We start from the raw sequence: 13,543 nt of genomic DNA, 5'->3' as shown, positions 1-13,543 counted from the left end.
AGAAGGGCAAAATTCTGGCCCGAAAAATGCCATTTCTGGAGTAAGCAGTACTAATATTAAGGGAGACTAAGAACTAGTTGCAATTAGTAGTAAGAGCCAAGAAACAAGAATAGTCATGCTACAGCAGACCAAATGAGATGTGACTCAAAGGGAAAATCCATTGGTTGGGTACACGAGCCAAAGTGGGAAATGGATAATGGTTATTCCCACATCCATAAGGAATACTTTGAGAGTGAAATCAGAGGCTGTTGAATGCCCTATGCTTTACTGTACATATACTGGTATTATAAGCACATAAATTTCGCATTTCTCATTATAGGATTGTGTTTCATGCACTGTAAGCAGTAGTTTTAGCGTCCTCATGAAATCCCAGGTTAAAGACCCTCTATAACTTAGCTGTTTTTCCTGACTTTAAAGCCAGCATTTTTGGCGTTCAGGCATCAGCTTCACTTATGGAACCACACTGTAGGTTTATTTCGGCTTAGATGTAAGTCTTCTAGTTATGGAATGGCATTATAAAAATTAAAGGTACTATTTGATTCAGTAAAGAGAGAGAAAGAGGAAATAGAATTGCTTAAGGATAACATTAGTGTGGACTGATTATTCAGGTGAGGCTTGATCAGGAGGTGGGACTGAAGCTATACCTTAAAGGACAATCACAATTTGGGAAAGAAGAGAGGAAGTTGGGGCATCTGGGTGGCTCAGTGGTTGAGCTTCTGCCTGTGGCTCAGGTCGTGATCCCTGGGTCCTGGAATCAAGTCCCACATTGGGCTTCTCATAGGGAGCCTGTTTCTCCCTCTGCCTATGTCTCTGCCTCTCTCTGTGTGTGTCTCTCATGAATAAATAAATAAAATCTTAAAAGACAAAAAAAGAAGAGAGGAAGTTAAAGGAAAGGCACTTCAGGTAAAAGGAAAGAGAAGACCAATTGGCTGAGAAAAATTTGGACTGGGAGAGTATGACAAATGATGTTAGGAAGTTCAGATCATACCAGATATCGAGAAGCTTTGAAAAGGTATGAAGGGCTGGGACTGATTTGGGGAGCATTAAGAGTGGTGAGGTCCTTTGAACAGGACATAACATGGAAAAGTACTTAACTAAATCATATTAAGGTCCTTTCTGGGATGGATTTATAGACATAGAAGCTACAAATAAGTGGCTTCAGTCCATAAAAATTTGAGGAGTTGAATTGTACCCTGAGAGCAACTGAATCTATTAAAGATTTTTGGTAAGAGTGAGACATGATGAAAATATAGGAAAAGATATCCCAGGATATTTTTAGGGAGAGATTTGAGGGAGTAAAGACTAGAATCACACAACTGCCACGGTGTGAAATTTCTACAGCAATATATTCCTTAAGTTAAAGAAATATGCTATGATTACATCATCTTCTGGGATAGGGGTATTTGTTAAAAGTTTGGAAAGGAGTAATTAATCACCTCAGAAGAAAACAAGTGACAAAGGAACCAGGGACCCAATATGGACCTTCTTTGGGTGATGGAAAAAGAAAAGAAATAATAGAATGTATTGCCAGGGAGGTCACCATCAGAGAGGAGGATCAGAATAAAGCACCACAGTGTGGCCTGAGGCTCTTTAGGGGACATACCAAGGGTAGAGGATGCCCAGGGATGGCAGGTAGAATGAAGGAGTGGATATGAGGAACCAACCAATCTGTAAATACAGAAGCTAAGAAATTCACAAGCACTAAAATGGATAGTTGCACAATATTTCTTTGAAATATCAATGTTAATCCTCACCATAAAGACATTTCCATAGCCCCCAGTATGCATGGGCAGAAATGCCCTAGCTTACTACTGCATACACCTAGATAAGTTGTTTTTGCTTGGTAAGAGAGCATGTTTTTGTTTTTGCTTAGTAAGAAAGCATGCCTCCCACCCTATTTCCTTTCTTTTATAGGCATTTATTTTCAACAAAACATGTACTTAGATGCTTAAAAGATACTTCTAATTTTTAAATGTAGGCTTAAAAAGTTGTGAAAATAGCCACTCCAGGGATTTATAGACTATTAAAAAGATTTAAAACTCCATTGCTGCTTGTTTGCATTTATACGTACATTAAAGTACTTAAAAATGAGGGAATAGTCACCAAGGATATATTCATGCAGTCTAAAAGAAACATTTGTCCTAGTATAGTCATTTTGATATGCATTCTATATAATCAACTCCGTATTCATCATTACTAACTCTTTATTAGGCTATAGAACTAAGACTGCTTTGAGCTATTGTTTGAAGAAACAAGGGCTCTCTGATTAGGGTGGTTAAGTAGCTGATCTAGTAATTGTTAAGTAAAGATTACTTCTCTTTCTTGGGAAGTCTCTGTTGAAATAAGCTGTAATAACTTGAGTAATATGAGTGACACTAAAATTTCAAGAGTGTGTAAACATAGCTACCCAAAAGTAACACGGTTTTTGACATTAGAAACTCAGAAAGTCTGAGCTGTCAAAGAAGAGATCTTTCATTAAACAAATGTTTGAAAGCAGACTTTTAAATAGAATTTTTACAATGGGAAAACCTGGTAGTTTCTACTAGTTTAAAATCCATTCTTACTGCCTAAATTGTAAGTAAAATTCTTTATTATTTACATAGCAGTTTTCTGTTTAGAATATCAATTTCTAAACCTGGCTGCTCATCAGATTCCTTTAGGGCCTTTTTTTTTTTTTTTTTTTTAATTCCCAGCTCCACCCAAGACCTAAATCAAAATTTCAGAATTTGGGAATATCTATGCTAAGAAAAGCTCTCCAGGTGATTCTGGCATGTATAGGGTTTTAAAAACCACTGACTTAGAAGCTGCAGCATCAAGTTTTAATAGGATTACTTAATGGATGAGATTGGTGCCATTTATCAAATACAATATGGGAAACACAGCTAAAAAATGGTTGGATAAATCTAGAGTCAGAACAGCTGAGGGCTAAACAGTGAGTTTCTATAAGATGGCAGGAAGAATAAAGTTGAGATATAGCCAGGCCAACAGGATCAAAAAAAGAAGGGAAAGGTATTAAAGCTTAAACGAGTGAGTGACAGGGGCAATAGCCAGCCCACGCAGGCACTGCTGGATTCAGATGCACTGGAAAGGAAGGACGGGAAGGAAAAGTTAAGTTCTGAATCCAGTTCATCTATAGTGGTGCCTTTAGGCAGGATTTGTAGTATTCTTCCTGTGGCATGGGCCAAAGGTCTAAGGCACTGACCTCCTGAGACAGGAATGTTTCAGTATCTGGTCTCAATGAGGCTCGATAGCTGTGAAATCTAGAGTCAAGCCTACTCAGTAAGAGTAAGTGCCTGATCTGGCATTCAGAAAGTAGCATATCCCCAAGCTTGGACTATACGGATTTATAAAAATCATGTGAATCAAAAAGACTATAAGAATAATGTAAATCATAAGAATAAAAATCATATGAATTTTTAAGACAGAGTGATGAAACCAATAGAAGTTGGTGATTGGAGAATAAAAATGAGGGGGGAATAAATGGTTATACCTAGTTTCTGGTTTGGAGGAAATTGCCTGAATGACAATTTATAATGGTAGAAGTCATGAAAGGACTAGCAGGTTTGAGGACTAGGTGGAAAAAATTACTCTGGTGTTGAACTTGAGATATGTGAAACACATCCCAGTGGAGGAAGTACAGTAGATAGGTGGATATATGGGTCCGGACCTCAGAGAACAAGGGAGGAGAGAAAATTGTATCCACATCTAGTTAAGGTGGGTAAAATTTCCTAAGGAACTATGGAGAATAAGAAGTGAGAAAGGGGCTTAGGACAAAACTATTTAAAGATAGGGAAGATGAAATAGGACCCATAAGGAAACCAAGAAATAGCAAGAGAAATATAACTGCAAAGATAGCAACTTTTATTAAACATTATCAGTCATGGCATGGTGCCAGCTATGTGCTAAGTGCTTTTTCATGAACTGTCCCAGTGCTAAGTGCTTTTTTGTGAACTGTCCCAGTGCTCTTCACAACTTATGCAGATAGATGCTATAATTATCATTTTATATGTGAAATAAAGGTTAAGTTACATCAGGTGGTTATATAAAAAGATGGAAAACAAGAGAAGGACATCATAAGAGAACAGAATATCAAATAGCTAAGAACCAGAGAACTAACACAACAGGAAGTGAGAAAGGTCAATAAAGTAAAGAGTGAAGAGGATGGTGAGATAAGGAACATAGTAAGTGTTCATTCATTGGAATAAGGTCTCCATAAATACCTGAGTAAAACTTTTTCTTTCTTTGAATTTACCAACATAGATAATGATAGAGCTCTATAATATTGAAGTATTGATGAACAAAGTAGGTTTGAAAATAAAACAGGGTTTTAACTCAAAATAGAAACTGATAATCATCAAATCATATGTTAGATGAACTAGATGAGACACGTGCAGTATTTATAAAGAAAAGTATACATTTAGATTGGGAGTTGAAAATATTTGAATACACAGTTTTGAGTAAACTGTTTTCCAAACTAAGAACTCAGTGTTGTAATGATGATCAAAAACATGCCCTGTGGAATCATACTGCCTGCCCACTTGCTAGCTAATAAGTTACTGAGCCTCTCTTTGCCTCATTTTTCTCATCTGTAAAATATGGATGATAATAATACCTACTTCATGGTGTGGCGTATTACTTATCACCAAACAATGTTGCTTTTAACAAACTACCCCAAAATTCAAAGGCTTAAAGCAACAAAAATCCACAATTCTCATGGATTTGAGGATTTGCAGGGCTAGCTCTGCTCCAACTGTTTCCCATCTCCTCCTGCGATCAGTGGGATGGACACAAATTCATCTCAGGGCATAGCTGAAGCACAAGAAATCAAGCTATACCAAGCAGCCACATCTCCAGACTCTGTTTATCTGCTTACCTCTTGCTGGGTGATGCAAATCTTATAACTAAGCTCAGAGTTAAGTGGTGGGAAATACATCCCTCTCAGGATGAGGCTGTAAAAAAGTTGTTGATGCCAGAAGAGGTGATGTAATGGAGTCAGTAATTAAATCGACCACAGTCCTTTTGAGAATTAAATGAGTTAATATTTGAAAGCACATAGAACAGCTTTTGTCCACTGCAAGCAGTATTAAGGCTTGTTTTAAGTTGTCATTTGTCCTAAATTAACTTTCAGTGTAATGTCATTCCAATAAAACCTTATTCTAATGATAATTCAGAACTCAACATGTGAGATAATATTTATAAGAAGAGTAACATAGACGAAACAAGTTGTTCTCCAAAATTAGCATAAGGTAACCACTTTTAACCTATCCCCTATCACTAAGAAAACTGTAATATTATAACCAGTCATTGTAAAGAACAAACTGCCTCTGCACTGTCGCTATATAAATTATCTGATAAGAATATACCTCTGAGACTCATTCCACTGTTGGTTCGAAAGCTCCCAGTTTGTGAATTATTCTTATATGCATGATCAGCTCTTAACAAATGACATATAGGTCCTACCTAACCAGATAGAACTTACTATACAACAATAATTTAATACTGATTAAAGTGAAAGAAAGGAGAGGCCAAAATCTGATCCAATGCTATAAGAAAATAATAATGTGAAAATAAACTTTTCAACATAAAAGGAAGTAAGCATTTAGAATGATGAACATAACAATTGAGTAATTATAAAACCACATAAAAATATTTACTAACCCATATCTTATAGCACATATCAAGAGAAAAACATATCTAGTTGAAATTAGCTAAATGAAAAAGAAGTTAAAGCCCAACAGAAAATTTAATTTACTATATATGTAGGGAAACTCTTCTATTTCTTTTTTTTTTAAAGATTTTATCTATTTATTAATGAGAGATAGACAGGGAGAGAGAGAGAGAGAGAGAGAGAGAGAGAGAGAGAGAGAGGCAAAGACACAGGCAGAGGGAGAAGCAGGCTCCATGCAGGGACCCCGACATGGGACTCAATCCCGGGTCTCCAGGATCAGGCCCTGGGCTGAAGGCGTCGCTAAACCGCTGAGCCACCCGGGCCGCCCAAACTCTTCTATTTCTAACTTTTAAATGATATAGAAATTTCAATGACAGATGATTATAAAATACTTTTAACAGACTATTAAATCAGAAGTTGTAACTGAGCCACCAAGATTCAAAGGTATGATTTTCCAAAGAGGTGTGCCAGAGCAAGATGCCAGTTTTCAAAAGGAGATTATTAAAAACCAGTTTGACAACTCTTAACATTCTTACCTATGCAAAGGTATTAAAAGGGTCAGAGTGTGTGGAGATTGGAGGGTATATGTGAAGAGACATTTTCATAAGTGGTTGGTGTGCCCTGAGAACTCCTAACCTTGCCTACATGGGCCTGAGGAGGGAGGGGCCAACCTCCTGAGATTCAAGTGGTCTGGTGTCTGGCTGCTGCTTGAGAAAGCCTCAGGACTGTCTGCCAATGAGTCAAAGGAAGAGAGGGGCTCACAGGGACTGGCTAGGTCTCCCACAGTTGGACAGGACAAAGGATGCTTCAGGGCTTCCTGGGAATCAGATGTGGGCCATGAGTGAATAGAAGCGAGTTGTCTTTGGTCCTATTCAGGAATTTCAGGAGTGCAGTCTCAATCAGACAAAAAGAATCAAGAGATAGCTGTCCAATCTGAAGGGCTGACTCTCCAGATTCTGCCTAGACATACCTGTCCTCATGTCAAAGGAACTGCAGTTAGGAAATTGTCAAAAGTTGGCGGGGGGCACATCTGAGAAAAAGTTACCCTTGAACAACTGCCAGGCCCCGAGTGCATCCTACTGGTGGTCATTTAAGGACTTACTCGACTCTCTCACCTTTTCTCCCTCCCTGCATACACAACCTGGAGGAGAAGTTGAGGTTAACAAACTAGGGAAGGAAGGGTAGAAGTACTAGGCAGGGAGCAGTAAACTAGAGAAATACTCTAGGTTTCCAGGCTGAAGTAGTTCTGATCTGGGGAAAGGACAAAACACATGTGTTAAATGAAGTTCAGAGTTTTCATAATTATACATTATTGGGCATCCTAATTCTGAATTGCTATCAGATTTTGTGAAATAGAGAGATCACAAGACTCTCTGTTCTTTAGGATTGACTAGAAGTCTGAAGGGCAAGAGAAACCAGGCCCATAGAATTTAGAGACATTGAGAAAAACAAAGTTGTGTGAATCTACTGGTTTTGCTTGTTCAACAGTAGCAGTTAGATAGGAAATTTTAATTGTGTGAAAATGAATTATAAAACTAGAGTCAAAAAGGAAAATAATCTGGGAAGATATTATTAGTAATATAACAAGAAAAGTGTTCACTCAAATTTTTAAGAAAAATATCTTGACATCCAATAATAAATATGTAAAGAATTTGGACAATTAATGCAAATAGAAGTGGATCAAAAGAGAGTAAAATATTTATATTATTTGTAATGAAAGGAATATAAAATAAAACAAACTATCATAATTTTTATACCTATTAAACTAGTAAAATGAATAATATATGGTATATAATATTTATAAGATTGGATTGAAACTGGTACTCTTGTGAAAGCATTGAGTTGATATATATTTTTCAGAAAATAATATGGCAATGTATATCACAGTATCATATATAAACCACACAAATATCTCTACACATTAGCTCAATAATACCATTCTTTGACATTTATCCTAAAAACACAATTCAGTAGAATAGAAAAAGAGTTGATAAAAATGGTCACAGGAGCACTATCCATAATAGAAAGTATTAAAATAGTTTTAATGTTAAGTAATAGGAAAATGGGTTAAATAAATTAGGAGTCATCAACCTGATGCAATGCTATGACCCCTAGAAATGATAATTATGGATATACTAAAGGACATAGAACATGCATCTAATGTAATGCACAGTGAAAATAATAATGTGAAATATTTTGTACACCAGAACTATATAATCAAGATATATATGTTAACACACAAGATATATGTATGCATATCTTGTATATAGTTTCAAACTAGTAGGTTTGAATAACTGAGCAGAGACTACATTAAAAAGAAGGTGATGAGAAATTAAGAAAGAAAGAATAAAATTAACCGGAGAGAGTAAAGACTATTACACAGGACACCAAGAGAGGGGAATCTCAGAGATCTGAATCAGATGTGGTTTCATGGTCTAGCTCTTCCTTCTATCTCTCGGAGATTTATGGCAACTCACTTAACTTTTCTGAGTTGCAGTGACCTCAGATAAAAATAAAGACTTAGACGAAAGCTAGGTCTAAAATTATATCCTTTGTTTCCCTTTTTTTGTTCCTTTTCTTTCCCCTTAATAAAAGAAAGCACAGGATTTCTAGGGCATAAGCCAGTTGGACACCTGCCAAACTGATGAAATCAGAGAGATTTCAAACTGAAGCCAACCAGAGGACTTTGTATCTTTTCAAAAAGTGCTACACCTTCTTCTCATGATGAGATCACATATATGTATTCACTGCAGGTTTACATGTTTTATTTTGTTAAGAAAAAACCCTCAAATTTGGTAAATATGTCACCTCCTTCCTAATTTGAAAAATAAAAGGATATTTTAAGCCTGGGTTCAAATTCTAATTCTGCTATCCATCATGGTGCAAGCTCTTGGAGTTTGTTTTCTTGACTGTCAAGTGAGGAAGTAATATCTTCCCTATCTATTTTTACAGGGTGGTTCTAAGAACCAAATTAGGATAATATACATGAACGGGTTTTGAAATCATCAACTACCACATACCTTTATGCTATTCATGTCTCCCTAATTTTCTTCATTTCTCCGAGTTTAGAAGATGCTCTAGCCTCTAGGGACTCCTAACCAAATACATTACTCAGTGTCCATCTGAAAAGAGTAAGTGGAACTCTAAACTTAAGGCAATTGTTGTGGGATAGTCTAGTTAACTTTTCACATAAAAATAAGAGTTATGGATACTAAGAAGTCCATAACCAGCCAAAATCAACCCAGAGTGAAAGATCATTTCAGAATCATAGCTTTCTAGTAGAAGATAAACATCCTGGCTGGACCTGCCCCTAACATTGCAGAGCTGGTGTCAAGATTAAAAATGGAGGTCTGTGTGTCATATATTTAAATATTTAATAGTTATAAGTCAAGCTAATAAGTCAAACCTAATTTGAAACTCTGACTTCATCAATTTAGCTGGAGTCCAACTTATTTCTCTCCTAGAAAGCCTGCATTTTCTTTTACGATAGGGAGAGCAAAGAAATATACATGGGAAACAGAGATACAACTTGAGAGCTGGAAGCCTGATTCAAGATTAGAATTCCTGGACCTTGTCAGAGTCCCGTGTCACTATTTGGTGGGTTAGGTGGACCCCAGACCATGTTCACTCTTTTTTCTCTCTGCCCCTGCTCCTGCTCCGCAAGACCCTTGTAGAAGTGTTTAGACACTCCAGACCACATGGCCAAACTGCCCTTAAAGAGTCCTGTCTTGCTCTCCCCTTGATCCAGAGAGTATACGATAGCTATGTGATCCACCCTCAGGAGGACAGATATGTAGAGTGATCTCTACATGAAATTTTCGGGCCCCAGATATGATCTAAAAGGAGGTATATGGACTCTGGGTGGGCATCCTGACTTAGGGAAGGAACAAGACTGAAGGGGGGCCAGAGAATAGGGTGGAAACCCAGGGCAGGGGCCCCTCTTGTCCAGGTCTACTATACTGTTTCTGGCTTTTTGATTTATCAAACTCTTTCATTGCCCAATGTCCTACTTACCTCCACTGTAACCACCCCCGGGCTCAGTTTCACTTTGGGCTTTCTAATCATCAAAATGGGAAATCTTTGCTCATGCCCTCTTCTACTTTAATTCCTACCAAATACATCTTTATTTGTTATCATTCTCTCAGTGTATAGTCTTTCCTTTGTTAACTTGTGCAGGCAGGCCTCTCTACTATTTATTCCCTTACTCACCTTACATCTTCTCAATCAATTTCAAAGATATGTTTGTATACATATCTCTTTATTCTTTCTTCTCTCCTGCTTTGCCATTCATTCAGCTATCCCCCATCAAAGGTCCATTATTTATTGGTCAGTTATTGGAGACACATATAATACGGCACAAGATAGGCATAATCCATGCCTTCATGGAGATTGCAGTTTACTGGGAGAATTGATAGTAGTCACAATTGTAATGAGCACTATGAAGATGATGTATATCTATGAGAATCTAAAATAGAGGTCCTAACCCAGTGTGGGAGCAATCAGACCCCAACCATCCAGTCTGTGGTATTTTGTTTTAGCATCCCAAATAGACTAAGACACTAAGTAATGAAAACAAATTGTTGCCCACGTTTGCTTCGTATGTAATTTAAAACATCAAGATCTTGGGGCACCTGAGTGGCTCAGTTGTTGAGCATCTACCTTTGGCTCAGGTTGTGATTCCGGTATCCTGGGATCCAGTCCCGTATCCAGCTCACCACAGGGAGCCTGCTTCTGCCTCTGCCTATGTCTCTGCCTCTCTCTCTGTATCTCTCATGAATAAATAAATAAAATCTTAATAAAATAAATAAAACTCAAGATCTTATATCATTATAAGTGTAAGGCTACCTAACAGTACTAATTTTTTTCATTATAATCACTTTATGCTTTTTTGAATTTTCAAATATCAAAAATTTTATTTTGCTCAAATATTTGTGATCTCTTGCCTTTTTTTTTTAGGGCTTACCTTCTTGTGCACACTAGTCATAAATTCTTCCCATCTCTGTATACTGCTTCTTTGCAAAATGCTTCTAATTGAGAGGAGGAATCTATTTTTCCTCTCCTCGGATCTGGGCCTTGACTGTGTGACTTCTTTTGGCCAGTAGGACAAGTAAACTTGATATTAGCAGAGGCTTAAAAAGAGGCTGTATCTGGGAACTTGCCTTTTCTCTTTCTGTTTTTCAGAACTTGTGGGTAGAAATCAGGAACAGCCTACTGAAGGATAGGAAATTATATGAAGCAAAGAAAGTTATCCTTTCTCCCAAAGATGAGGCATACTAGAACCACCTAGCTATAAATAAGATCATTCTAGACCATCAGTCCCAGCTGAGTTACCATCTGACTGTAGAGATCCATTAAGCTAGCCCAGATAAGAATTGCCCAGTTTAGTAACAGAATTATGAGCAAATTAAGTGACTGTGGTTTCAGGCTACTCAGTTTGGGTATAGTTTGTTATACAACAACAATCCTCCTGCCATGCTTAATTCGGCCCTATCTGTGCTCTGGCCATGATACAAAGCCGGGCAAGAAAGGATCAGAATTGATGGAGGTTTCCTAAAGAAGAAGCATCCCGAAATGGGAATGGAAAAACTAACAAGGATTGATTGCAGGGACCAAAAAGAAACAAAAACAGGAAGCTGGATGTCTTCTTAGAAAGGAGACACAAAACTAGAGGGGAGTAAAATTAATGAATACAATATAGTTGGTAGAAAGTTTATTCTGATCTTAACCTTTGTAGGCAATAAAAAGAACTTTTCAAAAGAAATCTCTTTAGTATTCTGCTTATAGAGTTTCAACATATGTCTGGCACATAGTGAGTAAATAGTAAATATTTGTGGAGTAAATAAAACAACAGAAGATATTTTGCATTATGGTATTTCAAGATCAGTAATAGCATGCTATACAGTGCTATCTATTTTAAAAATTATATTAGATTTCTTTGGGTCATAAACAGAATACCATCCTCATGATATCTTTCTCTAAGAGAATGCAAGTTACCATATCGCCATTTTTGCCTCCGAGAACATTAATTAGATATGGAAAATGAGACAATGTTGTGAAAGCATCATGCGCAGAACCTGGCAGGAAGTGATGAACACACTGTTACTCTAATACTTATTGAATGGCTTAGAGGTGCCAGGCACTGTTCTTTGTGCTGTGTAGTTATTAACATGTTTATCCTTGCATCAGCCCTACGAGCAGGGAATATCTTTACTTTCATATTATAATTAAGGAAACTGAGACAAAGGGAAGTTAATTAATTAGATACATAGATAATATTTTGGAATAATAATCTGAACCTAGTCAGTCTGGATCCCAAGCCACTTCTATAAAACCAACAAATTTTTAGCACTTTTGTATTTCAGGAATTTTGCTAAGGTCTTTCCAAAAAAAGTCTAGTTCTTTAATTCTCATAATTTCACCCTGAAGTAGTACTATGGCTATTTGCGTTTTATAGTAGGTGCTCAAGATGTGCTAGTTTTCTCTCCTTTTTTTTCTATCTTTTTCTCCCTGCTTCCACTGTTGCCCTCTATGCTCCTGGTTCTGCAGTGACTGGGAGAGGACCTATCTCCAGTGCCCCCAACCTCATTCTCTGCAAACTCACCCAAGCTGTCTGATAGCATCCTTTCCTCTGCTTCATCCAGTTTGCTGTTGAACACCACTAGTGTAATTTTTATTCAGTCATTCAACCTTTTCTAGCTCTTGGTAGTCTCTTGGATCTTTGTCTAAGCAGCCTATTTTATTTTTCATAGCTCTCAGTTATGAGGGTGTCCCAAAGGGGGAGATCTCAACACCTACTTTCAGGCTGATTAGAAGCCAGAAGCCAGCCAAACTTTTAAGTATGCAAATATACATAGTCCTGTAGGACCTGTGAGCATAAGCCATGCTGGCCACCAGAACCAAGTGATGTAGAGGTGTCTCCTGGAAGCAGCTACAAAAATCAGAGCATCATATAAATGTATAAGCTCATTCCTGAAAGATACCAGTGAGAAGGAGAAAGGCAGAGGGAAAGCACAAAGACTGAATCCACTGGCCTCCTTCCCTCAGAGCACATCTGCAGGCTCCTGTGTGTTCAACCGGAAGCCTGCCCTTCCCGCCATAGCTCTCAGACAACCAAATAGGTCTCTTTATCAGAAAAACTGGGAGTGGGGGGGGGGGTGTTTTAGTTATTCTGTGCAGTGCCCTGAGTGTGGTAGTCTGCTAAGAACTGTCTCTCTGATTGTTACAGTTTCATGGGACCCAGAAATGCAAGTTTCCCTCACCACTTGAACCAGGAGATCAAAGGGTACTACCTGGGCTGCAACTGCAAAAACTGGGACACCAGACGTAAAAACCAGGGCATCAGCTGTGTATATAAAAGCTTCCCCTAACTCCAGGGGTACTGGCATTGTGGAACATTGCAGAGGGAGAGCATGAAGATAGCACCCCCAAAGATTTAAAAAAAAAAAGTTGCCTGACATTTCTTGGCTTTACAAGGAAGAAAGACAGCTCAAAAGTTACATCTGCCTGTACCTTAGTCCTGAGAGAGTATCCTCACAGGCCTCTACCCATCTGGTGGACACTTTAAGATTAGCAAATGAATCTCCTTCACATATAGACTGGTGTTTTTCAAACTTCCACTTATGCTTGGGATCCTGGGGCAAGTGAGTCTGCACATGAGGCCTTTAAGGGCAGTTTCTCAGTTTGCTACAGCCCTTTGGGTCTTGTAGACAAAAGCCCTATTGGTTTTCAAAGTCAGATATTTCAGGGTTTCATCTCTCAGGTGCAGAACCTAAAAGTTAGGGTTCCTGATGTGGGGTACCAACTTTTCGCTCTTCAGAGAGAAGTTCTGGATTCGTAAGTTCCCTCCTGATTGTGGGTTGCTGTGCTGGGGCTGGA

The sequence above is a fragment of the Canis lupus genome, chromosome 32 (assembly GCF_011100685.1).
Source record: "Canis lupus familiaris isolate Mischka breed German Shepherd chromosome 32, alternate assembly UU_Cfam_GSD_1.0, whole genome shotgun sequence".
Classification (NCBI taxonomy): Eukaryota; Metazoa; Chordata; class Mammalia; order Carnivora; family Canidae; genus Canis; species Canis lupus.
The sequence above is the reverse complement of the archived record's forward strand: the minus strand, read 5'-3'. Positions refer to the sequence as shown.